The sequence below is a fragment of the Neofelis nebulosa genome, chromosome 10, assembly GCF_028018385.1.
Source record: "Neofelis nebulosa isolate mNeoNeb1 chromosome 10, mNeoNeb1.pri, whole genome shotgun sequence".
NCBI lineage: Eukaryota > Metazoa > Chordata > Mammalia > Carnivora > Felidae > Neofelis > Neofelis nebulosa.
The window spans coordinates 67,474,005-67,501,123 of NC_080791.1; the positions used below are offsets into that span (position 1 = coordinate 67,474,005).

Genomic DNA, 27,119 nt, shown 5'->3' on the forward strand with positions numbered 1-27,119 from the left:
CTGTAGTAATTTTGGCCTTTGAAAATTAGGGAGAAGAGGTTTTTTGTTTTTTGTTTTTTGTTTTTCCCATAAATATGGTGGTAAGAGTCAACAGAAGTCATAGTGTGTACTAGTTATCTGTTGTTGTATGGATCACCCCAAATTTAGCAGCTTAAAACAACAAACATTAGGAGCACTGGGTGGCTCAGTTGGTTAAGCATCTGACTTCGGCTCAGGTCATGATCTCACGGTTTGTGGGTTCGAGCCCCGCATTGGGCTCTATGCTGACAGCTCAGAATCTGGAGCCTGCCTTGGATTGTGTGCCTCCCTCTCTCTCCACTCCTCCCAACTCTCTCTCTCAAAAATGAATAAACATTTAAAAAATTAAAAAAAAAACCCAACAGACATTATATCATACAGTTTCTGAGAGTCAGGAATACAGGAGCTGCTTAGCTGGGCAGTTTTGGCTTAGGGTCTCTAATGAGGTTGCAGTCATGATGGTGGCTAGGCTGTGGTTTCATCTGAAGGCTTGTCTGGGGCTGGGGATCCCCTTCCAAGATGGTTCATCCCCATAGCTCTTGGCAGGAGGCTTCAATTATTCTCCATGTGTCTATATGGCTCTTGCTTGGGAACTTGGGAGCTTGGGAACCTCTTGCAATGGCAACTGGTTTTCTCCAGAGTGAGTGACTGGAGAGACAGAGAGAGAGAGAGAGAGAGAGAGAGAGAGAGAGAGAGAGAGAGATGCATTTTTTGACCTAGTCTCAGAAGTTATACACCATCACTTCTGCTATATTCTCTTGGAATTGAATCACTAAGTACAGGGAAAGGAGAATTCATCTACACCTGTTGAGTGAAAGAGTATAAAAAAATTGGGGACAAATTTTTGGAAACCACCACGCAGCATAAACAAAGACCTGGGTGAAAAAAGTTACATGGCCAAATATAGAGCCTGGGAGTGGACAAAGATCCTTCAGGGATGGCTGCTGGTGCTAAGCAACACACTTGTGTTCTGAACACAGGGGAGGGTGTGCTTGTGTTAGTCTCTGATGGCTGCTACCATCCAGATGACAATGATTCATTCCATTTTCTCTTTGTCTGGAGAAAAAATCTCATTCTATGCAAGCCAAGCTGTTTATGGATCTTTCTATCTATTCACCCATTCATATGGGACCCAGGGCATGATAACAGCTATTCAAACTGTGGAATGTTAATTAGATGGAAAAATGTACACATCAGCTATCTCCATTTCAACTGAGAAATCTGGCTGAGGTACATAATTTGCTTCAATGTCATCTGTGTCAGGATTTTGAAAGGGTGGCAATATATCACTGTGTTAGACAAAAGCGTGGGATAAAAGGAGAAGGAACTATTCATGGCAACATGGGTTTCAGGATATTAATAAGTACAAATATTTGCTTCTCTATGGGAGCATTAAACTTCCCTTCATGTATCTTGGTTCTCGTGCCCAAAGTTATTTGCTTTTTACTGCTGATATTGAAGTAGAATATTAGCTCATCTTTTGGTTATGAAATGTAGTTTTTACAATGGGCAAGTGCAACAAACAATCTCAGGGCTGACTGGGTGCCTCCTCTGCGGGCTGTGATTCAGAAAATCTATAACAAAGAGTGATGGAAAGCCAAGTATGATATTAAACAGTTGGCAGAGGGAGAGTTCCTCATTGTCTCCATTTTAAACCTACCTCTTTCCCTTTCTTCTTTCCTGTCTTCCTCTATGGTAGAGTAGACGGCCCTACTGAGACATGTGCTTGCTGACCCTTTATTCTTAGCATGGTGAGCCATTGGTTGTGCCCTCATGCACCCTGATCCTAAGGCAGAGTCAGTGGTGACTTGGCATGTAGCTGACACTTTTCACATGGAAGATGACATTGCCAAGAAGTCAGAATTGTTTCCCAAGTAGAGGAGGTGATACAGGCTCTCTGTGGCTGGACAGGAGAGCTGTCCCCAAATTTCTGGTGACTTATGGTGAACAGGACGTGCTCAGGGAGGACATGTCTCATATGACCAATCCGTGCTTTGTAGATTCTTCTCCACCCTTTAGAGAGGGGCAGAACTTTAATTACCTACTTCAACTACATTCTGTTTCCTTCAGGTTGCTCCCCTGCCCCTTGTACTTTTGGTCTCTGTCCGTCATGCTGGAAACTTCTCAGACGAGCTTGGTGATCCCTGCATATCTTTGCACCGAGGAGTGGGGTTCTAAAAAGCTGTCATTGGTGCTTGTCAACTGGGAACTCATCTGTAGGGTAATCTAGTGGTGCCACTTGTTGGGGAAAACTCCAACGTAACTTTTAAAAATCCTTCCTCTTGAACCAGCTATATTCTTCTTATTGACTCTTTCACTCTCCTGCCTGGAAAAAAGGCCTGGATGCTGATGTTCTGGGAGCCCAGTTCAGGAAGCAAGACAAGAACCTGAACATTCTGTCTGTTGTGGTCACTTCATTCAACATGGTACCCTGGCCTTCAACTGGTTCTGTTGTCCCTCAGTCCAGACACCATCTGTGTTGTCCTCTCTAAAGAATAAACCTCTAGTCCTCTCTGGACAGGGAGGGCAGTCACCTGGGGGCATAGAGTTGGGGGAAGGGAACTTAGGTTCAAATCGCTTCTTAAATAATTTGCAACAAATCTAACTTTTACCCTCCTTTACCCTCAACCCCATTGGTCTCATTGCTGCTAAATTTTGTGCCTTTTATTTTTGTGTTAATTCTCAGCTCTCTCCATGTCAGTTTTAGGATCCAGTCTCCTTGGCCTTGCCAGGTGAGTGACTTTTCCTCCAGTTGCTCACTGTTTCCCCAAGTTCTGTGTTGTGGTCTCTTCTCTTCTCTGTTTCCTGTCTTTGTGGTTCTTGTTTCTCACAAGGCCTCTGGCCCCGTGGACCAGGCCCTCTCATGGCCACCTTCCCTCTTTTCACTGACTTTGTTCTCCAGTGTCACCGCAATGAGGTCGGGGCCGGGCCAGACCACATTTAACTTCTCTGCATAGGAGATTTCGCTCCATCACAGCATGACTGTCCATAGAAGTGATCAAGAGCCCTTCTGGGTACAAAAGCCAGGTCAGAGATTAAACAGAGGAAGAGACAACTTCTGTCAGGGGATTGAGGGAGGCCACCTTGAAGGAGGTGGCATTTGACTCAGGTGCTGAGCAGCTCATTCACACTTCAGCTCAACTGAATTCAAATTCACATGTTCTGTATATGAGCAGGCATTGGGTTAGGGTAGGAGGTTTGTGTAGCAGAGAGGGGGCCAGATGGCATCTGGATTTGAATCCTGGATCCTCAACTACTGACTGTAATCTACATAGATTCTATGATCTTCACCTTCCTCTTGTATACATTGGAGTAAATAATAGTATCGTTCTCTGAAGTTGTTGGGCAAATTAATTAAATGCAAATCTGCATAGAAAGTGATCAGGGACCCACAGTGCAGTCAGTATGAATAGGTAGATAGTGGCTGGGTATCTAAAAGACCTGGATTTGAGCTCTGGCTCTGCCACTTAATAGCCGTGTGAACTTGGGTAAGTGATGTAGCTTTTCTGTGCCTCACTTTACTCATCTGTACGCTGGGGATTATGTATTGTGAGGATTAAATGACATAATGTGTATTAAAAACTTAACATAGCACCTGGGACATAGACAAGAGTAATATTTGGTATGAGGAGTGTAAAACATTAGGAACACAACTCCTGAACTAGACTGCTGGGTGCAGACCCATGTCTGCCCCTCAGGGCCAGGTGTCCTTGGTGAAATCCCTTAACTGTCCTTTGCCTCAGTTTCCCCAACTGTAAAATAGACATAATAATAGCCCACTGTGTAGGATGGTTGTGAGGATAAGAACGGTTAAAGTACGTAATGCAATTAGTACCTATAAATGCTGGCTCATTACCGCTGTACCGGATTCAGCTGTTTTCCATTCCTTTGCTTTTTCCCTAGTGCCTTCCACCCACGGAAGGTTCTGTCCCCAGTGTGCCTCATAGGGCACACGGCTAGGATATCCTGGGGACATGAACTGAACCCAGGCTTGCCTGGCTTCAAAGTCTCAGCCCCTTAACTTCTCACAGTCCAATCCATCCTCTGGTGGGAAAGCCGAGGAGGAGTGACTCCTGCAGCCTGCTTGGAGGAGGAGGCCGTTCAGCCAGGTGTTGTTGCTTATACTCTGCTCTTCCGGCACTTGGATCAGGAGGAGGCCTTGGAGGCACCTGCTTCTGCCAGAGGCAGGGGCTGCCGGCCCTTCCCGAGGTGCTGGGAAGGGAAGCTGGGCTCTTCCATGGCTGTCGCCCAGCAGGTCCCGGCTGTGACAGGTGTGTAGCTCAGAGCCCAGACTGATGGCAGTGAGGACGGGAGGCTGCAGTCATCACTCAGTGGCCTGATAATTGGATATTTCTATAATGACAAATTACAGCTGTTTCTCTTGTCATCGGTGTAAAACATTTCTGAAGCAGTGATTTCCCAGGAGGGGCTGTAGTTGTTATCCAGTTAAGACTATGGAAACGCCTGGCGTAGGGGACGTGGAGCATGGCTGAGTGGAGCTGTGTTTCCGCACCGCCAGCCTCTGGGTGTTTGGCTCTGGCGATGTGTGCAGAGAGATCAGTCTCCTGTCATAATATTATCACTGTTAATTCCACGCAAGTGTCATGTTGAGATGGGCTTGGAGGCTTGCAATTTGTTATCTGGCTCCAACCTGTACTGTTTTTTAATTTCACCAAAGGATATTGTAAAACATGAACATTAATGGAAAGTTCAGTCTTTCTTAGCTTGAAAATGCTTATAGCATTCAAAGTGAGAATAATCTTGGAAATTTGTTCTCGGGCCACTGGCCTATTACCTGAGCCATGAGGTTCAGATAGGGTTAGAAGCCTCCAAAATGTCTGTTTTGGTCTCCAGAAAGTCAAATCTCTGCTGTTTCCCCAAACCTAATTCTCTGACAGAAGTTCTGGAAGATAGGCTGAAACCGTCCTTGTCCTGGGGCTTCTAGGTGCTCCACAAATGGAAGATAAGCCCATGGGGAGAAAGAGTATTGTGTCATTTAACTTTTCTGAGTCTTTAACTTTTTTTCCTCATGTGTAAAGTAGAGTTATCATGAGGATTTATGAATTAATGCATGCATAGCAGCTAGAACAGTGCTTGGCATACGGTATAGGCTACATGTGTTAGCTACAAAGAGAGCTCTCAGACTTGGGGCTCTTTCTGGCCTGAGAAACATCATGGAGATAAAATTGCAAACCTCCCCAAAGGGCCAAATCATCCTCATCTTTTATTTTTTCCAGGGAAGATCTTTCTTCATTCTCTGTCCTGGCAGCCCCTGCCTTTCTTCTTTTATTCTTCCTTCCTTTTTCCCTCCCTCCCTTCCCTCCTTCCTTCCCTCCTCCCTCCCTTCCTTCCTTCCTTCCTTCCTTCCTTCCTTCCTTCCTTCCCTTCATCCAGCCCTGCCTTTCTTTTTTTTCTTCTTCCCTCCTTCCTTCCTACCTCCCTTCCCTCCTTCCTTCCTTCTTTCCTTCTCTCCCTCTTCCTCCCTCCCTCCCTCCCTGCCTCCCTCCCTCCCTTCCTTCCCTCCTTTCTTCTTCTCCTCTCCTTCTCCTTATTTTATTTTTTTGTTAACCCTCTATAGCACCTACCAGGTGTCAGGCACTTCTCTAAGGCCTTTACATATATTAGTTCATTAATCTTAACAATCACTCCATGAGGTACAATGATTAGCCCCATTTTACAGATGAGGAAACTGAGGCACAAAAGTTAAGAGACTTGTCTGAGCTTACACAGCTAGTAAATGGCCAAGTCAGGATTTGGGCCCAGGAAGTGTGGCTCCCAGTCTCTGCTCTTAGCCACTGTGATGTTTCTTTGTTTGCATGCAGTACAGGGTCCCAGTTAGAGTCTTTCTCAGAACCCAAGGACCCACGTAGAACTTCTTGGTCACTGATACCAGCCTGGACTGAACCTGAATACTCGGTGACCCCAGACTGAACACTGAGCTCCAGATTCCCATTTTCCCGTTCAGGGGTCTGTGCTCTAGTCAGACTATGGCCCCAGCTCCAGACTTGTACTTCCTTAGCTTCCTCCATCACCATCCTTAGTCCTTCCCATTGCTGAGACCCAGCACAACCTGCAGCTGGATGCCCCCTCAGGACACCCTTGGGACACTTTGTAGCCCCCCCAATCACCAGGACACTTGCCAGAGGCCACATAACCAATAACTAGTTAAGTTTGGATTCAAAACGACATCCATCCACCATTCTCCATAGATCTCTGGCCCCTTATCTCCAGTGGTCTACATTCAATCGTCAGAACTCCAAGATCAGGCAGAGCAGCTGCCTCTTCTTCCTGGGCAATGCAAAGTAAGACCAGGACCCCCAGGCTGTGCTCCAGCCTGGCCTCCATCTTTGGGGCACCCCCCTTCTCCTGGCATGAAATGGAAGAGAAGCAGAGTGCAGACTGGCTGTCCAGGTAAGCCCAGCTGTCTGAGCTGCAGCTCATTAGACTTGGGCTAATTTGTTATTAATTCCTGAGGAGCACAGAACAATCCAACAAGATGCAAAAATCAATGGTCAAGGAAAAGATAAAGCAAACTTCTGAGCAGAATGTGAGTGAGGAGAGTGGTTTTAAAAAGGCCTCGACAAACTATTTGAGGCACAGCTTGTAAAGTAGAGAATAAATGACTTTTTTTTACATTGGTTCATATTTTTTGTTCCAAGTTGGAAAGAGGAGAGAGGTAATGGGCTAGGGTGAGGGGCCTAGCTGGCCTCACAATGCTGAGATAATTATTGCTCAGTTCAAGCCCAAGTGATTTTTTACTTTTCAGAGGCACAGAGAGCAATTGGGGGCTGAAATGGGTTTCAAAGTGATGGAGTGAACAATAAAGTTCAATTAGCAGTAATGGCATTGGCTGGGAAAAGCATCAACCCAGAACACAGTCAGTGCCTTCCTCTTTTCTCCTTTGTGCCCAGCAAGGAGGAGATAGGCTGAGCCAGAGGAAGAGCGGGAGCCCTGCTGAGGGGTGGGATGGGGTAGGAGAGGCCCTGGGCACATGGCCTCTCTGTGGGAGGGCCACACTGCAAGCCTGGCTCCAGACTGCCAAGTTCAATGCCAAGACACATGGAGCCATTCCTGAGATAGTGCCACAGCCCGCCTCTGACAGAACAGGCTGGGCTGGAATTGCTGTCCTGAAGTTCCTGCCAGGGGCCCAAGTAAATTAAAAAGGGCTGCCTGGGAGCGTGGGGGCCTCAGAGCAAGTTTATAGAGAATTTATAGCAGCCTACCAGGCCTTCCTGACCTGCCTAGCTACCTCCTTCACCTCTTTGGCCTAATTTCTGTTGTTATTCCCTTCCTCACTCTGATGCAAGCATGCTGGCCTTCTCGCTGTTTCTCTAACACGGTGGGCACCCTCTGTTTAGAGCCTTTGCTGTATTTCCTTTGTCCCAATTGTTCCTCACCCAGATCTCTCTATGGCTTGAAATCTTACCTCCCTAAAGTCTTTACCATCAAAAATACCTCCTCACTGCAACCTGTTCTAATCTCCTTATTTAAAATGAAAACTAACCCCAGTCTACTTTTTCTTTTCTTTCAAAGCACCTAGCACTTTCTAAAAATACATATAACTTATTTGCTTATCATGTATTTGTGCTCATTGCCCGGCTTCCCTCCACTACAACGTTAGCTCCGTTGGGGCAGGGGTTATCTCTTTTTCTCAGTGACATATTCTGACCTTCCAGAAAAGTGACTGACACAAAAAAGGCACTTGATAAATGTTGGCTGAATGAATGAGGTGGACCCAACTTCAGAGGCCAAACATTTCAACCTGCTTCTTCACAGGTGGAAGACTGAGATCCAGGGTGAGGGTGTGGCTCACTCAAGGCCAGTCAGCAAATGAGCAGGAGAGCTGGGATGAGATGCATGTCTTTGAATCCCCAGCCAGTGTTCTTTGTTCTTTCTCTGATTTGGTGGAGGGCAGAGATGACCCCTTCCAGTGTCTACTGGGGGCCAAGCACATGGCGTATCTGGGCCTCATTCGATCTTTACCTGAATCCCAGCCCAGTGACCTGCCAGGCTCCTTTCTTCTCCTCACTGTCCTCTTAGCCTTTCTTATTATTGCCTCTGGGACATTCTGCCTGACGTTCCAGACTAACCCTCCCCCCTTGCTTCTCCTAAAGCTCTCAGCACATCCCCATCCTTATACTCAGGAACATACTGAAATCACCTGGCTTGTCTTCTCTGCTTGGATGGGTGCTGCTGCTTGAGGACAGACTGTGTTGGGTTCACTGCTGTTTCCCCAGGGTCTGGAATCATGGAAGGCATTAAAAAATATTTGATGCATGAACAATGAAGTTATTTTAGTTATCTGTGCCTCACTTACTTCACCAATAAAGGAGGGCCAGTAGCATTTACTTTGCAGGGCTGTTGACAGGACTCTACGTGGCATGTAATAGGTATTCAGTTACCAGTCTTGCATCAGTCCTGTGTGGTGGGTTGTTCTGTTCTTTTAGGCGATGATTGGTCAGGTATGGCTACAAGTGGGACACAGGAGAGGCACGAGAAAACAAAATTCACTACACTCACAGATCCTTGATAGGGGGTCACTGTGTGCCACATGGTCACAGGGCGAGTGCCAGCTTTGGGTCAGGTGGGGAAGATGGGGATGAGGAGAAAGCACTAGGCCAGAGCCTTTATTGGGGTTTCCATGGCAGAGACAAGGTAGGGCAGAGAAAACAGTTTAGGACTGGTTAGTTTGAATCTTTTGGGCAGGCTCTAAGCTATAGAGTGGTCCCTAGTTGCCTGGCCCCTGGCCCTTGGACGGTTAAAGCAGAGGAATATTGCCTCCTGGGGTGTAAGGGCAGGCAAGATAGAGGAGCTGAGGCTGTCGGGATTGCTTAGTTTGCACGTCAAAGCTGTGCTCCCAACTGAGTTCTTTGTTATCTCTAAGAATCAGATTGCCCTGAGGGGCAGTGTCTCCCTGGTCAGAAAAGTTTATGATGTCAGAACATCATACTATATAGAAAACAGGAACAACAACAACAAATGCACACTGTACAGATTTTACTGTCCCTGTTTTACAGTGGAGAGCTAGGGTCTTTTCAAGGTCAAGAGACTTGTTTAAGGCCATATTCGTGGTAAGTGTCCATCTGATGCCCAAACTTGAGCTCCTCCTACGATGCCTCACCCCTGACAGGCAAGGGTGGCTTATCTGCTCCTCTGGCTTTAACACTATGCAGCAGCAATTTTCTGGTTAGTTTGGGATCAAATGCCTGCCACTGAGAAACCTAGAGAAAGTGTGTAGGCTTTGTCTTACACATGTAGTGAGCTCGGTTGCTTCCACCAGCCCTGCCCCATCCTGGAAGCTTCTCTGCCTCTCCTGCAGGCCTGGTCACCGCTTGGTCGCCACTTAGAGAATTTCCCCCAGAGCTCTTGCCTGCCCTCAGAATTCCTGGGAGAGCCCCCTATTTAATTCTGCATGTGCTTAAGTCCCGGGAGCCCGGCTGGCCTCCTGTGTCTATCCTCCTCAAAGCCTTTGGTGGGAGAAATCAGGAGGGAATCAGCCTGTGTTTGCTCACGTTGTCCATTAAAATGGTGAAGTACATTGATTAACTTTGTTGTTTTTTTTCTAAATTGTGGCAAAATATACATAACATAAAACTTGCCATTTTAATGATTTTTCAGTGTGCCATTCAGAGGGTCTGATGTACATTCACCATATTGGGTAACCATCATCACTATCTATTTCCAGAACTGTCTCATCATGCCAAACAGAGACTCTGCCCATTAAGCAGCAACTCCCTGTATCTCCCTACCCTCAGCTCAGCCCCTGTTAACCATTGTTCTCCCTCCTGTGTCTATAGATTTGCCCCATTTACGTACTTCATGTAAGTGGAGCTATGGGATCTTTGTCCTTTGTGACTGGCTTCTTTGACTTAGCATGTTTTCCAGGTTCATTCATACTGTAGCATGGATCAGAATTTCATTTCTTTTTAGGGCTGAATAATATTCCATTGTATGGATATACCATATTCTGCTTTTCCATTCATCTGTGATGGACACTTGTGCTGTTTCCACTTCTTGGTTATTGTGAATAATGCTGCTGTAAACATTGGTGCACAAGTATCTGAATCCTTGCTTTCAGTTCTTTTGGGTATATGCCTAGAATATCCAGTCTGAATAGATAATTCTCCAAGGAAGACATACAGATGGCCAATAAGTACATGAAAAGATGCTCAACACCATTAGCCACTAGAGAAATGCAAATCGGAACCTCAAAGCAACATTACTTCACACCCATTCGGATGGCTATTATCCATAAAACAATAAATAACAAGTACGGGGAGGATGTGGAGAAGCTGGAGCCTTTATGTATCGCTGGTGGGAATATAACCTCCTGGTCTCTTGGGTGCAGTGTTGGGACTAGAACGAGGGTCCTGCTGTCTGTCTTCACCCTGCCTGGGGCCGCTGGGCCTGTGCAGACACTGGCCAAGGGGATGGGATTTGGGTTGATGTCTTCAGGGCTGGAGATGGAAGAGGCTACTGGGTGCCTTGGGCCTTCAGGTGAGCTAAGTCACGGTTCATAGAGGAAGAGTGAGGCTCTGGTGCCATCATCCTTGCACAGAGGCAATATATTTAGGGCTGGAATGGGGCTGGGGTTGAGGGTGGTGATAGGGGATGAGGTCAGAGAGGAGGCAGGTTTGTGAGAAGTAAGGTCGGTTATAGCACACAACCATTATGGGCTGCCAGAGAACTGGTGGGTAGTCTACTTGGGTGGGAGAGGGCCAGGTGTCTGCTATCCTGTAGCCAGGCTTCGTGCCCTCTGCACTCATGCCTCTGTATTTCCGGGAAACTGGGCCAATCCAATGGCTCTGTCCTCACATCTTCACCCCCCATTCCACATCGGGGTGCCAATGCTTAGTAGTGGGTAGGCTTGTGTGTGCAGACCTGAGACAGGAAACGGGGTCATTGTTGTTCCGTTTTCACCAGATAGAAAGTTGGTGTTGTTTCCCGGCCCAGTCTCTGAGTTCTGCTTCTTCATGGCTCAGTGAAAGGGCACTGGACTAGGAGTCAAGACAGATGAGATCTCATCTTGGGTATACCCTTTGCTAAGTGAAAAGGGGATTTAAAGGATAAGGAGAGGCTCATACTGGAGCAGAAAGAGGCTCTCCCTCTTTCCTCTGTCAGGGGAAGGAACAGGGATCTGCTTCCTAGGTTTGTTTCTGCTGAGCATCATGGTAGCTACTGCACACATCATAATTTAGTCAGTACCTTAAAGGTATCAGCAAGCACCCTTTGTTTAGGAATTTGTAAAGACAACAAACAGATGAGCTAAGAAGCAAGCCCATTGTATTTCGTTTCCTCCAACAGTTAACCTAATCACAGCTGTACTTACATCAGCCACATACGATAAGATACGAGGCTCCGCTTCACGGAGGGCTGTGTGCTGTCAACCTTGACTCCCCTGGGTGACATTGACCTCTTTAGGCACAAACGATTTAAGCACCATCCAGTTCCCCTGTCCCATGCCTTGTCATGATTATGCATATTCTGCTAACCTATTTCTGCTTCCTGTGCCGGCTCATGATGTGCTCAGCTCCACGCTGGTCATTTCCTTGTTCAGAAGCAGATGCATCCCCAACCCAAAGCTCTCAGGTATGGCTGCTTTGTGGGGAGGCATCAAAGTTTAGCCTTCAGATTCCTGAGGTTTCATTACTAGGTTTCTGGGTTTCTAGGTATTTCTAATCCTATGTGCTATGGCAGATATTGATGTAATAGGGAAAGAGTGGAGGTTTGTTATTCTTTGGTGGGAAGGGTAATGAAATTCAGTATCAGCTCCATGCTCACTTGGGCCCCAAAGCCAAGTACAGCAGAACAGGTGCCAGCACGGGCTGTGGCGTCAACACAGACCCCACTTCATCTTACTGTTTTGCCAGGATGATCCCCATTGCTCCGAGGGCCTGGGTGGACCACGTCAACTGGCTAGGGCTGGACAGGTGGATACTCTGAGACTAAGAGTGGGTGTTGGGTCCTCTGACATTAATTTAGCTTGGCCATTTTATTATTTTATTTCATATGGTGTTATTTTCTTTTATGTCATTCCATTCTATTTTACAGGCTATGTTGTTTTTGCAAACGACCTCCCACCTGGCTCTCTGCAGTTATTCTTGAACAGCTGTAGTCCCGGGGAAGTCCCCTCTCCAGAGGTATCTGGCAGAAAGGGGAGCATATGTCAGGGGGCTGGGGAAGCTGGCAGAAACCTCTTTTGTTCAATATTTTATTAGAGTCCATGTAGCAATGTATATAAAGTAAGTCCCATGGTGGGAAAATTTGGAATAAATTACTGCCTGCAATTTCCTGTTTGGCATTGATTTTACAGATTGGAGACTCGAAATGGGAATGGCCTGGTATTATTATGCCAACATCATTATTGAAGGTCCCACAAATCCATTGCAAATCCTACATTGTCAGAGCCACATGGAGCCTAAGAGACCAGTCAGTCGAACCTCACATAATATGGATGACGCTCAAAGAGCCAGGAAGGCCGGAGGCCACATGGGGAAGAAGGACATAATCTGGACGATGATATTAGTTCAGCTTTCACATCCCGAGGCACAGATTTTAATAGGTGTGAAAGATTGTTTTAAGGCAGCCAAAGTCTGTTATTACTTACTGAGAGTCCCCATCAGAGCAGTTGCCCTGCATTGTCTCTCCATGTTGTTCCTTAATGCGTGTTTCCGGCCCCGTTTTGAGACACTTTGGATTCTTTGATTCCTCTGGCAGGCAAAGGTAGCTTTAACAGAGAGCTGTTCTGGGAGGAAAAAGTGCCCAGGGCCTGGACAAGCCCATTCCTCAGTGGGACACTCACTTTTGTCCTCTGTGATATGGGTTTGGCAATCCTTGACCTGCCTTTGTCACAGGTAACAGATAGATGTCACAGGTAAATGGAAAGGCCTCCTTTGTCACAACAAAGCCAGGACCTGGGCAGGTTTAGTCCCATCTAACACGGCCAGCTCACCTCTTGAAATTGTCTCCCGAAGTCTTACCATCCCCAGGCACGTCACCTCCTGCTCCTCAATGCCAGAACGTCAGCAGGAGAGGGAAGCTGCCTTTGTTATACTTGCCAAGGGAATCTCATGCTGCCTGAGTGTCTGTGTATTCTCCTGTGTCTGCCCACTTCCTTTCTACTCCACTGCCAGTGATTGTATTAGGTTCCCTTTTCCATACCCTATAGAGTTGTGTTTGTTTTCTACTGGTATGTAACAAGTTGCCTGAAAATGTAGTAGCTTAAAACAGCAATAATCATTTTTGTTTTCTCTCTCTCTCTCATGATTTCTTTGGAGGCAGAAATTCTGGAGCAGTGTGGCTGGATGGTTCTGGCTCACAGCCTCTCACAAGGTCATGGTCAGATGCAGCCAGGGCTGTATCCATCTGAAGGCCTTGCTGGACCTGGAATGTCTCCTCCCAAGGAGGTCCATTCACATGGCAGGCAAGCCGGTGCTGCCGATTGGCAGGGTGTCTGTGCCCCTCCACAGGACAGCATGAGTGTTCTCACATCATGGCAGCTGGCTTCCCTCAGAGCAAAAGGTCTGAGTCCAAGGAAGAAGTTGAGAGGCTTTAAGGCCTACCTGATTTTCTGGTCACTCTGGACCAACCCTGAGGCCGTGTAAGAAGGGACCACATGGGGGCACGAATACTCGTGGGGTCATCGGAGGTTGGCTACTTCAGTCTACCTGCTGGCTCCTGATGATTCCTATATTTCCCACATGAAAATACACTCACCTCTTTCCAAGTTCCCCACGTCTCATCATGCTGCAGCATCAACTTGAAGTCCTAGGCCTTGTCATCTAATCAGGTCCAGGTTCAGATGAGGCTCCCCGGACGAATTTCTCAAATACAGCTCTTCCTGTAGAGTTCCTCTTGATCTATGGGCTTGTGAAATAAAGGAACACGTTACCTTCCCTCTACATAATATGCAACAGTAGGACAGGCATAGGATAACTATTGTAGGTCCTCTTATAAAAAAAAAAAAATGAGAGGGGAAAATGGGAGATACACTGGGATCCTTAGCAAGTCAGAGATTCTGCTGGGCGCATGGGTCTTTTCTGGATTAGAACTCAGCACGACTGCTTGGGGATGGTTCTCAATGGCTCCTGGCTCTACACTCTGGGCTCAGAGGCAGCAGCCCTCCAAGCCAGGCTCTCTTTTCCATAAGAAATGGTAGTTGTTTGCAGCTAAGTCTTTTCCTCAGTCTGCTTTCTTACAGGAGGTTGGAGGGCCAAAGACCTATTTTCATTTTGCACTGCCTCTCTACCTTTTAGTCTAAACAGGCAGTGTTTCAGACAATGTAGTCATTTTACAATCATTGTGAGCTTTCTGTGAATCTTACGGGCACTTAACTCCTTAGATAAAAGTCACAACCACACATATCAATGAGACTAGCCTCTTTCTACCGTGAGTTTTCTGGAAGGCTGCTGTGGGACACCACACTTAAGATTACCAGAAGCCCTATTGTTTATTGGTAAGGATCTATGAGGGACTTTTTTTTTTTTTTCCAGTTTGAATCACCACCTTAAATATTTCTAAGTTCTTAATAAAGGGTTTTTTTTTTTTTTAATTTTTTTTTTCAACATTTTTTTATTTATTTTTGGGACAGAGAGAGACAGAGCATGAACGGGGGAGGGGCAGAGAGAGAGGGAGACACAGAATCGGAAACAGGCTCCAGGCTCCGAGCCATCAGCCCAGAGCCTGACGCGGGGCTCGAACTCACGGACCGCGAGATCGTGACCTGGCTGAAATCGGACGCTTAACCGACTGCGCCACCCAGGCGCCCCAATAAAGGGTTTTATATTGCTTCCCTCAGGTTCATCTTTATACCACATTTTCCTGATATTTTCCTAGATTTGATCTTTGCCTGGAGGCCACTTAAAATTTTAGTATCATTTCTGTCTGGAGAGCTTAGGAGTAAGACATTTTTATTTTCAAACCCAGCAAGTCCTGGCTCCTTTGTTCTCAATGGTTCTTTCTTTAACATGTCTTCTCTCTTTTCATGTTTTATTATAAGCAACCCGAAGTCAGATGGCATGTCTGACATTCTGCCTGGAAATTTTCTTTGCTGCATCATCCAATTCATACAGTACACTTCCTATTTTCCATTTTGTCACAGCAGACAGTGTTGCTACAATTTTCCTTGCTATATGTTATGGGCTGAATGGTTATGTCCCTCAAAGTTTATATATCGAAGCCCTAACCTCCGATGTGACCGCATTTGGAGACAGAGTTTGTGAGGAGGTGATAAAGGTAATGAGGTCATAAGAGTGGGGCCCTAATTTGTAGGGCTGGCTCTGTCTCTTTGCCATGTGAGGACACAGTGAGAAGGTGGCCATCTGCGAGCCAGGAGGAGAGCTCTCACCAGGAACTGAATTGGCTGGCCCCTTGCTCTTGGACTTCCAGCCTTCAGAATTGTGAGAAATAAATTTTCATTGTGTAAACCACCCAGTCTGTGGTATTTTGTCCTGGCAGCCTGAGCAGAGTAACGCATTATCTAACAAAGATCCCTTTCCCTCCATCTTGCAACATGATCTTCCTTACTTTCCTTTAAGCACTTGTAGGTGGCCTCCTTGAAGAACATCAGATTCCACAGTTTCTTCCATACGCTTCCAACTTCTGTCCTCAAAGCCTCAAATCTGCTGTGTTTTTAGTTTTTTGTTACAGCCATACCTCCCCACCCCTCCCCACTTACAGGTACCGAAATCTGTATTAGTTATCGGTTGATGCTAACATAGATCAAACACTCCAAAACTTATTGGCTAAAGCAATAATAGTCACTTGTCATCTCTCATAGTTTCAGTAGCAGCTTGGTTGAATGGTTCTGGCTCAGGTTCTCATGTGAAGTTGCAGTCAGATGGTGTCTGGGCATCTTAAAGGCTTCTGGACTCCTGTAAGTCCTAGGCAAAGAAGACTTGAACAGCTGGGGGGGATGGGACAGCCAAGTCTCCTTGGGCATCTTTCTTTGTGTGGTCTCTCCTCATGATTTCTCCAGCATGGCACCGTCAGGGCAGCCAGACTTTTACGTGGTGGCAATAAGGGCTCCCAAGACATGTGTTCCAAGAGAGAGCCAGGCGGAAGCTGATTGCTTTTATGACCTAGTCTCTGAAGTCACATGGCATCATTTCCGCTGTGCTCCACTGGGGAGAGTAGCCATGAGTGCAGACCAGATTCAGTGGGACGGACATAGATCCCACCTCTTGGTGGGAGGAATGAAACTCACTTTGTAGCAAGAACATGTGGGATGGAGGATGGATAGACAGATAGATAATAGTCATTTTTGGATAATACAATCTAACATAATATAATCCAGTACACAGGGGGTCTTTTATGAATGCTTGTTGTTCATTTAGTTGTTTTTTTGATCTTGTGGCTACATCCTCCTCCTCCTCCTCATAACGAGAATAGTAAAAGTAGTAACCATAATAACAAATACAATGACCATTTATGAAGCACTTACTTCTCTGTGAAGCACCTCTTTCAAAATTTCCTTTTTGATTGAAGCATAATATTTATGCAGCAAAGTTTACAAAGCTTGAGTGTATAGCTCAGTGAATATTTATACATGTTTACAGACATGCATGCAAACCTGGAATCAGGTATGGAAGATTTCCAACACACCACAAGCCTCCCTTACATCCTCCACAGTCAATGCCCCTGCTGCCACCAGGCAAACACTCTTCTGATTCTTGTCACCATGGATTAGTGCCAGAGTCCAGCTCCAGCAGGTCCAGGGGTTCCCGAAGGATGAACGGCATCGGCAAAAGTAACAAATGGACCCAGACAACAGCAGTGTTAGACTGGCCGCTTTATTGTGGCAAGCGTGGCATTATATTTGTTAGCAAATTCCTTATAGCGTGCATCATCTATGTTTTCTGGCTTTACCTAATTCTAAAAATGTTCCTTTGTGTAATCACCCATTAAGGAACAACATAGTTATTTTCTTGTAATGTTCCCTCCTGCCCTTTCAAGGTCATCTAGCTCTCAACACTTCAAGTGGAACGTTTCCAGGGACATGACTTCTTAATTGTTCCTTTGAACCCTTTGCGGTACAAGGAACAAAAGTATTCGCTTTGGTCTGGGGTGCTGGGAGGGAGCCAAGAGGGCCCTGGGAACCCATGCCTTATGCGCTCCCAGAGAGACAACGTATACCTACGAACTAATGAACTATTCTGTACCTTAACCCACCAGGTCTAGATATGCTCTGGAATGCCTCCTGGGGGCCAAGTGGGCCTAGGGTTTGGAGTAACTTGTATCCATAGATACATTCCTTTGTTGCCGAGTGGGGATTTTGAACCCATTTGTCCCCCTCCTTGGGTGGGAAATACATGGAGCTATCCTTCCTTTAGGTAGAGGAGTCTTTATAGGGGGTGGCAAGGGCTGGATGTAGGGCCGCATAATTTCCCTGCGGAATCTTATTTCTTTCCCCAATGGTTCTTTTCCCGGGAGTGGGGGGCTGTTGTGGGCAATTCCCCAACCAACAAATCCCCAGGTACTTTCATTGGTAGGGGAGCTGACCTGACCAATGCTAAGGCCACATTACATAAAAGCAGGAGTACAAGAAGCTTCACTGTCAGTGGGCCACCATGCAGTCCCGATCCGTCCACCGCCCGGGCCTTTTCATCAGGCTGGTTGGATAGCTTGGCTTCCGGCAGATTAGTTTAACCTATTCTTGAACTTCACATAAATCCTAGTGCATGGACTCTTTTTTTTTTTTTTTTTTTTTGTCTAGCTTTTCTACAATGTGAAGCCCTCCATACACATCATTCACTTAATTCTCAGAACAATCTTAGGAGGTATTCAAGAATTCAGATGCTAGTCATATGCTGGCCATGTGTGCTTTGTTTAGCATGCACTATCTTTTTAATATATTTTGTGTTTGACTACTTTTTAGCATTGGAAGTTTAATGTGAGCACGTGTTATTTTATACCCAGGACAAGTCATTTATTTTCCTTTCCTGGTACCTGTAGGCATTGCGTTTGCAAACTCTAAGAAGAGCATTACTGTCTCCAGCTGCTGAGAAGCTAGTGGTTCCCCAAGGGGTTAACAAACGTGTGTAAAATCTCACACCAAGTTGATGGCAATAGTGGATTTGAAGTCAGGCCTGTCTTCCTCCAGCATTCCCATTCTAGGGTCAGAGAGGACGAGTTTGTCCCCAAATGCTATTGATTCTGATTCTGCAATGCCCTTGTCTGCAGCCTCACCATCTCTGCCTTAGCCCGTGGGCAGGGCTGGGCCATTGTGACCAGCCTCAGCCCGACCTCTGCCCTCTCTGATGCTCACCAAAAGGGTCTCCAAACTCATCCAGTCCTTTCAGTCCCAAGCACATCTGTGTTCCTTGCTTCCGCCTCTTTGTCATGCTGGATCCTTCTGCCTGGAAGGATCACCCCTACTTGGTCATCCATCTGTCAAAGCTCAGCCAAAGATGCTACCTCCTCCTGGCTGCTTGCACCTCCCCTGGCCAATCAGATGCTGCTCCTCTTCTCAGTACACCAAGACTCAGTTTTTAAAATTGCAATGCAATTACCAAATGATGGGTCAGATTGACCTGGAGTAATTTTTAGAAACGTAATAAAAATATCAGTCCTATAAAAGGTTAAAAAGGAACCCAACTTCATTTATTTGATCTCTGCTAAACACATCACTAACTTTTTATTGATTCTTAAGAAAGGGAGAGGAGAGGAGTCTGAGCTTACCCCCACTGGGTGCCAAATGAACTAGCGGTTGGAAGTTTATTACTTCCAGATATCCCACTTGCTTTCCAGATACCCCATTGGGTTTCAATTCCATTGCAGCAACACTTGCTGAGCAGCCCTGGGCTCGACCATACAGGCTGGGTGTCAGGGAGGGATGAAAAGGGAGGCTGCATACCTGGCTGGAATGAGTCAGGGGCCTGGCTGAGGGCTGCCCATGGAGACGACGGCAGGGTAAAGTGCATCTGGGTATATCACTAGAGTTCAGGGTCTCTGATCCAGCCCTATCGCTTCTCTTTGTGAGACCTTGGGCCAGTTATTAACTTCTCGGGGCTTTAGCTTCCTTACCTGAAAAATGCATATTTCATGTAACTTTATGAGTTTCTGGACCTGGGGCAAATATTATCGTCCTTAATGGGATTTTGCTTTTCCCCATGTTTTGAAGTTTGAGATGCAAAATTATATTTTCTTCTAGCACTGTCCAGGCAATAAAATAATGGAAGCTATCTTTTACTGGACACTTACCATGTGCCAGCCAGGATGTAATGTGCTCGGTAGACCTATCACACACATTACATTCTCTATTCCCACTCCAATCACAGCCATCTCCTTGGGACAGATGAGGACAGAAAAACTCAGAGAGGCAAAGTGACTTGCTTGGTATCACATGGTTGGTGAGTTACTGAAATTTGACTGAATACATTCTTGGTAAATTTAAGGGTTCACATCTAGTTCCTTTTTCTGCTTGGTATCTTCCCATCACCGTTTTGTCTTTTGATAGCATATTTGGCCTATTTGGCCAAGGATAAGGTTAGTCATAGTACCCCATGCCACTGGCCTCAGAATAGGTCAGAGTGGTTACATATGGTGTGGGCTTCCTGGGGTTTTCCAAATTGCAGCCTGAGGGATGGCTTTTTTCTTTCTTGGATCATGGCTTTGGAAGAGTGAGGACCTATAGGTAGGCATGTTCTATCTTGCAACTTGGGGGAAAAAGAGCAGAGGTAGAGAGAGAGAGAAAGACAGACAGACAGTGCTGATGGTAGCTGGGTCCCTGGTTCAGCACCTAGGCTGGACCCTATCATGTGCTGCCCACATTCTCCTTCAGGAATTGTATTAGTCAGTTCTATCTGCCATAACCCAATACCGCAGACTGGGTGGCTTAAACAACAGAAATTTATTTTCTCAGCGGTCTGGAGGCTGAAAAACCCAAGATCAAGGAGCCAGCATGGCCAGGTTCTGGTGAGAGCTCTCTCCTCAGCCTGCAAATGGCTGCTTTTTCACTGTGTCTTCATGTGGCAGATAGAGGGCTGTGGTGTCTCCTCCTCTCCATATTAGGGCACCAGCCCCATTGGATTAGGCCCCACTCTTATAACCTCACTTAGCCTGAATTACCACCTCACAGGCCCTATCTCCAAATAAAGTCACATTGGGGTTAGAGCTTTGACATATGAATTTGGGGGGACACACACTTCTAGTTCATAATGGGAACGAAGGACTGTTTTACCTCAAGCTGCTGGCAGAAGGCTCTGAGCGGTCTGTCTCCTGCGGGGATTGCCTCAGCTCATGAGGGTTGCCTTGCCTAAGGTCATGCCCCGCTTTCTGGTGGGTTACAAAGGCCCGGCCTTTGTCTCAACTCAGGACAACTGGAAAACTATGCAAGGGTAAAGTCTCAGCCTCCTTGCTCCAGCACTGAGGGATCATCCCATCTTCAGAATTTCTCCGGGGTAGTCCAGGGCTTCGGTCAAGAATGGCAGGGACTCAAGTTCCCCGCATCCCCTCCAATCCCATGCTTTCCCCACCAAACTTCCTCCATGCTAATATCCATCTAACAGTCCATCCACTTCCTAGGGATCCCAATCCACCGTGACTCCCGAAGCTGCAATTCTGTGAGCTACTTCAGTGACGTGTCCTTATTTTTTTGGCTTAAAGGCTGGTCCAAATTTAATTTTTTTTTTTTTTTACTTCTAACCTCATAAACAATTCTGAGAGATTCCCAACTAGTCCGGGGAGGAAGCTGTCTCCTCCCTCAACCTGGAAGGCCCCCGGCAGAGGGCTGGTGGGACCTAGAGCCAGGAGTGGAGGGTCAGAGAGGTGCAGGGCCATGAGTGGAAGGCACAGTGGCATGTGAGAGGCTGGTTAGTGCATGGGGTCCCGGTGGACAGTTTCCAGGAACACCACGTTGCACGCACCTCTGTGCAAGCCTAGAGTCCAACCTACTTCATGTTCTAATTCTCCATTCTCATGCCTCATCTCGCCCAATCTTGGCTTTGGGACACTGAATTTTCTTTGTGTTTCTTATTCTTCTGTTCCTTCTCCGTCACTATTCCTTTACTCTTGATTTACACGTCAGTGTGCCCCGGGATCCTGTTTCAGACCTCTTCTCTTCTTACTCTTTTCAGTCTTTCTGGTTGAACTTTCCAGTGACGTCAACAGCCACTTTTTGCTGATCCTTCCAACTCGGTATCTCTAGCCTAAATCATCTCTGAATTCCTAAGTGATCCATCCCACTGATTGCTGCTGGACACTCACCTGGAATAGGATAGTGCTGTGGGTTGAATTGTGTCCTCCTCAAAATGATCCTGAAATCCCCAACCCCCAGTACCTCAGAATGTGACTTTATTCAGGAATAGGATCTTTACAGAAGTAATCAAGTTAAAATGAGCTCATGAAGGCACCCTATCCAATATGTCGAGTATCCGAATAAAGAGAGGAAATTTGGACACAGAGACACATGCGCCAGGAGACATCACGTGAAGATGAAAGCAGAGATTTGACTAATGCAGCAGGGGCCAAAGAACCCCAAAGATGGCTTGCATATCACCAGAAACTGGGAGGAAGGCATGGGACCGATTCTCCCACATGGCCCTCAGAAGGACCCAGCCCTGCCTATGACTTCATCTCAGACTTCTGGGCTCAAGAACTGTAAGACAACACATTTCTATTGCTTGAACCCGCCAGTTTGTGACACTTTATTATGACAGCCCTTGGAAATGGATGCAGCATAAGCAAATATACAAGTCTGAGGGCACTATAGAAAACTGTTCCTTTTAATTTATTGTTTGTGGAGACGTGTTTAACCTGACAGGGGAAACATGATGTATACATGTGTAATACACAAATTTGTATTCATCTGGAAAACTACTTAAGGTATTACATGCAGGAAGGAACTGATACACAGAACTTGATGCTTAAAAAATATTTGAAAGGGTGGGAACAGTAAAGGTTGGGAAAACTGCCAATGGTCTCAGAAAATCAGGCAGATATAAGAATTACAAAAACTCCCACCACCAATGATCTCAGCTGCCTGAAGCACAGATGTGGGTAACTCACAGGGGGACGTGTGGCAGCCACTGCGAGACCTCCTGTCTGCACCTGCCAAAGCTTGTCTGCCTGCTAAATGTCTGAGGAGCAGTAATGGCTTCTGTTTCTCTTCTACATTCCAAATCTCACGGGCATGTCTCCTATTGGTGGAATCAAAACTAGAACTCTGTTGGCACGGGGATCTGGGAAATGTAGTCTATTGGTTTCCAGGTTCTGGTGATATAGAAAGAGCTGAGGAGGGCTGGGGTAGTGCTGTGTGCTAATGGTCAGCACCCAGCACAAAAGGCATTTGGAAATTACAAAAAAAAAAAAAGACCCATGCAAACAGAAAAGCCCTGTAGGGAGTTAAGGAGGTAACATTTGTGAATTTCCTATGCTGAGTAAAACGTGCCACTCCAATATAAGATGTTCTATAGCTGGAGAGTGTTCAGCACATTCAATGAACCAATTCATTTTTTTTTTTAATTAAAAAAAAATCCAGATAATTGGGGCATCTGGGTGGCTCAGTCGGTTAAGCATCCAACTTTAGCTCAGGTCATGATCTCACAGTTTGTGAGTTTGAGCCCTGCTTTGGGTGAGTTCAAGCCCCACTTCGAGCTCTGTGCTGACGGTGGGAGACTGCGTGGAACTCTCTCTCTCTCTCTCTCTCTCTCTCTCTCTCTCTCTCTCTTCGTCTCTCTCTGCCCTTCTCTCACACATGCTCTCTCTCCCAAAAATAAACTTATTTTAAAAATCCAGAAATTATTTTTGCTTTAATTAACACGAAATTATTTTTGCTTTAATTTTCTGAATAATTAATTCAAAACTCTATTCTCAGTGAGTGGATGAATTTCAGACAGTACCTGTTTGTTGTGTGATGTTTGTGTGTGCAAATTTATGTTTTCTCTGTATTTGTATGTGATTCTGTGAAAAAGCCTCTGTGTTGTGCCGTGTGTGTGTGTGTGTGTGTGTGTGTGTGTGTGTGTTTCAAGTTGGAAGTGTCTCTGTATATATTACATGTATTTGTGAATTTCTGCTCATGTCTGTAGGACTCCACTCCAAATTTTAGTAAGGATGTGAGAACTGGCTTTTCTTAGCACACTGGATAAGTACCACGACTGAGCTTTTCTTTCCTTTCTGATGGCCACATTATCTGCTTTCTTGCCTCAGGAGAGGCTTTTTGGTACCAGGGAGCAAAGTGTCACGCTTTGTGATTACAGGGAAAAATGGAAGAAGCTGGGGCTACAGAAAGGGTCTTTGACTTAGCTCTGCTGAGCTTTCCAAACGACAGTGTCTTATAGCACAGTCATCTCAATAAGGGAAGTGGAGCTGGGTTCAGTGTCTGTGCGTGTTTGTGTGCATGTGGGCGTGTGTGCGTGTGCACTTGCATGTGCACGTGTGTGTGCATGTGCAGGTGAACCTGGGCTCAGGCTGCACAGTGTGCAAATAAAGCCTATCGGAAAGTCTGTTCCAGCTATCCTTGTAGCACCTTCAGAATCCAGACTAGATCCCCCGTATCTCCCTCCTGATCTCTCTTGCTCTCTCTCCCCCCTCCAGGTCTATATTCTAAATATCTCTTTGTCCATCTGGGATGACCTCCCCATCCCCACCACTTGCCCCAGGTCATTTTCTCTCTGGATGATGGCAAGGGCCTCTTCAGATCACTCCCCTTCTACCTTCAAACCTATTCTTCTACTTTGGAAAAAACCATGTTTTCTGCATGTAAGCTGAGCTCCCATTTTCCTCCTCCACTGCTCGCTGGGTGTAGAAATTAGTTCAGAAGTCAAATGGCTTCCACAAGGAACCCCATTATTGCATTATTGCAGTGAGCGGAAGCTTGCAATTCATGTCTTATAATTAGATAAGCTGCTAATTGAGGAGGGGCATGCCAACCTGATTTGAGTCCTGACACAGTGATTAGAGCCTTAATTATAAGGAGGAGAGGCATCAAGACTCCTCATCTGGGCTTATCCCTGTTCATACTCCTGGCTGCTGCTGCCCTGGAGGAGGCACTGAACATTCCAGACTGCAAGATGGCTCTTCAATGGCTGGGGCTGAACCAGGCCCGGCTGGTGGGAGGACAGATACCCCCATGGGAGATTTTTTTTTCTTCTTGGGGCTGATCTTGGTGTTTTCAACTTCACAAATGAATCTGCAGAGGACAGGAATTCATCCTCCCAGAGCTCTAAGAAGTCACCTTGTTTTCAAGGCAGCTTCTAAAATCATTCAGAAAAGCATTTGCCTCCCCCCATTTTGGCAAAGACCTTGCTTCTTCACTCCCTCCTACCCTGCTTTTGTAGCATTCACTTAATTATGAATTAGCTCCATGAGATTGGCCTGTTGACATGACCTTCACTGTACCTCCAGTGCCAAGAGCCTGGCAGAGAACTGACACTTAGTATTCTGTCACTGTATGAATGTGCCAGGTACTGTCCTGATGCTGTGATACAGAGACAGATCAGACATCCCTCCTGCTCATGAGGGGGACAGAGACAATGAAAGGATTGGTGAGAGCACAGTGAGGCAAGGACAACGTGAGAAGTGAGCACAATGCGACAAGGGAGGCTGGAGGAGAGGAATCTCACGCTCCCGCAGTCAGCAAATATTTTCTTGGAAGAGGAGAAGCCAAGCTGGGTCTTAAAGGTTGTGGGAGTTATCCAGGCAGAAGAACAGGGGAAAGGCATTCTAGGTAGAAGGAAGGGCTTTGGCAAAGGCACGAAGGAAGCGTGAAGTACCATGATGTGTTCAAGGAATTGTAAAATGTTTGGAGTGGCTGAAGCATGGGGGTGTCGAGGCTGGAGGGTCTGGCCCTGGGGGTAGGGACACCAGGTCTGGCTGTGCAGGCTGCTGGCTTTACAAGCATGCCCTACCGAGGGGGTAAGGGGCTGAAATACAGCTCAAGCTCCACGTGGCAAGCACATGCTTGTAGTTGCAACCTCCCAGAGGAGGCTGGACTTGTAATTTACACAATGGCTCCTATGGGCCAGCAGCATCTCCGTGGAGGTCCTTGCAGATCTTGCTAAGGGTGTACCCCTATCTAGGGCAGTGGTTCTCAAACTCTGTGCATCAGAATTAGCAGCAGGGCTTGATAGAACAGAGATCGCTGGGCCCTACCTTTAGGGTTTCTGATTCAGTAGGCCTGGGTAAGGCCCGCAAATTTGTATTTCTTATATGTTCTGAGTGATGTTGATGCTGCTGGCCCAGGAACCACACTCAAAGAAATAGTGATCTGGGAAACAGGAAGCCATTGGAAAGGGTTAGGTTGGAGAGGCAGAGACAGAGGCCCAGGTGAGAAGGATCTGTTTTCTGGGGTTAGTGTTTCTGACATCCCTTATGAACCAATGAGGACAGTTGGTTCAAGGACAGTGGATACGTGACATTCCCCCTCTAGTCCTGTCAGGTGAAGTCCAATGATTATATTCACTCAAGTAGGAGTTAGGCCCAAGAGTCCTCCTGTTTAAGGAGGTTTTGCCCACAGATGATTTAAGGAGTGGCCACGTCATTACAAGAAGCTCACCCCCAGAGCTTTTAAATAGTGAGCTCCCAAAAGATTTAAATATCTGTTTACACCTTTTAAACGATTCCCTGGAGAATCTGGGCACCAGAGAAACCTACAGCCACCAAATGAAAGATGAGTCAAACCTGGTGAAAAAGCTTCTTCGAAAACTCTTGTATAAACTGTAAAACTGTGTGTGTGTGTGTGTGTGTGTGTGTGTGTGTGTGTGTGTGTGTTTGGAGAGGGGAGAGGAAAGAAGGATATGGAACTACAGAGTGTCAAGACCTCACACACATTAGTGAATGCTTGCTGGATGAAGATGTGATGAGTGGACTGAGCATGGTGATGGAGAATCCAGGGCCAGTCTGAGTGAGGGAATGTGGGCTGACAGGAAGCTATCAGGGGGCATCTGGCTCTGGGCTGGGTTTGGAAACTTGACTTGGGAAGCCTGACCTTCCCAGAGCCAGGGTTCTCTTTTGTGGTCTTTGAGCATAGTAAAAAGATGTCCTTGTGCACAGAGGGAGAATGGCTGCACCCTTCCTCCCTTGGAGGCTCAGCCCAGCCTGTCATCTGGCTGGGGACTGGAGCTGACAGGTGGTCGGGGGTAGAGGGAGTCCATCTCTATTCTCTGGTTGAAATATAATCTCCAGGACAAACTGGCTTTGGGATGGGGGTGGGGAGAGTGGGTGCTGGGAAGAATAACTGACCTGATTATCTATCTTCTGCCTATTTCCAACCTCAGCCCCAGCCTTTCCTCAGAGCCAGGGCAGAACCGGGCAGCAAGATCTTTTTTATTCACTGATTTAGGTTTCCCATTAGGGAGCCTCACACTGGCTGAAAGGCCACCATCCCCAACTAGCTCAACTGTTTTCAAACCGGGCCTGTCAGCAGCAATGTTGGGAGAAGGAAAGCCTTGTTGAAGGCAGCCGGATTCTGCCCCTAGGCATCAAGGAGAAAAGAAGAGGGGAGGAGAGTCCACTCAGAGGCTGCAATCAATATCAGGTTGTTCTTAATTAAGACAGCTCCAGGCAGCACATTTCCATAATTCCCCATTAAAGAGGTCCTGATGTATGAGCCATTGCAGGCTGTGATTCCCCGAGTCAGCACTGTTCAGTGTCTGAGGCCTCTCGAATCAAAAACTAATCCATTTCAATCACCCCAGCTTTCTGAGCACCTGAGAGGAGCCAGACACTGTGCCCAGAGAATGACACAGCAGCGGCTATGACTGTAGTCCCTACCGCCCAGGGCAAAGCCTCACTAGACCCTCACCTGGGAGGAGGAGCGGGGATTCAAGAGCACTTGGGTGTGGGGCTGGTCCAGGTGGGCGCTGGTCCTTCCTGTGATGACAAGGAGCAAGCATGGGACTGAGGGAAGCTTGCTGGATTGGAGACAGAAGGTCTGAGTTTCATTCACTTAGCTAAACTCTGTTGTCCCACGGCAGCCTGTCACAACATAGGGAGTATTCTGTGAGATAGAAAGGTGGATGGTAGACAGGCTTGTGACAGCTCCCCACAGGACTGCCTATCTCCCCATGTTCTCGGGAGGCTGACGGGGTGTTCTGTAAAGATATAGGTCAGACTGTGGAGAAGGCTCCCGTTTGCGCCCTGTGAAGAGGGGTGCAAGGTCGTCT

General features: G+C 46.7%; 1 long non-coding RNA gene across 3 annotated transcripts; it reads right to left on the bottom strand.

Moving 5' to 3' along the window:
• Positions 1–400: 400 nt before the first annotated feature.
• On the bottom strand, positions 401–16,061 carry LOC131487475 (uncharacterized). Of its 3 annotated transcripts, XR_009249757.1 has the most exons (5): positions 15,544–16,061; positions 13,735–13,884; positions 12,626–12,763; positions 12,100–12,162; positions 401–666 (listed from the first exon to the last, which is right to left on the bottom strand). It is a non-coding gene; the product is annotated as an uncharacterized LOC131487475 (long non-coding RNA). The 3 variants fall into 3 exon arrangements; XR_009249756.1 differs by lacking the exon at positions 401–666 and having other exon boundaries at positions 11,288–12,162; positions 12,626–12,728; XR_009249755.1 differs by lacking the exon at positions 401–666 and having other exon boundaries at positions 11,292–12,162.
• Between the last annotated feature and the right edge of the window lie 11,058 nt (positions 16,062–27,119).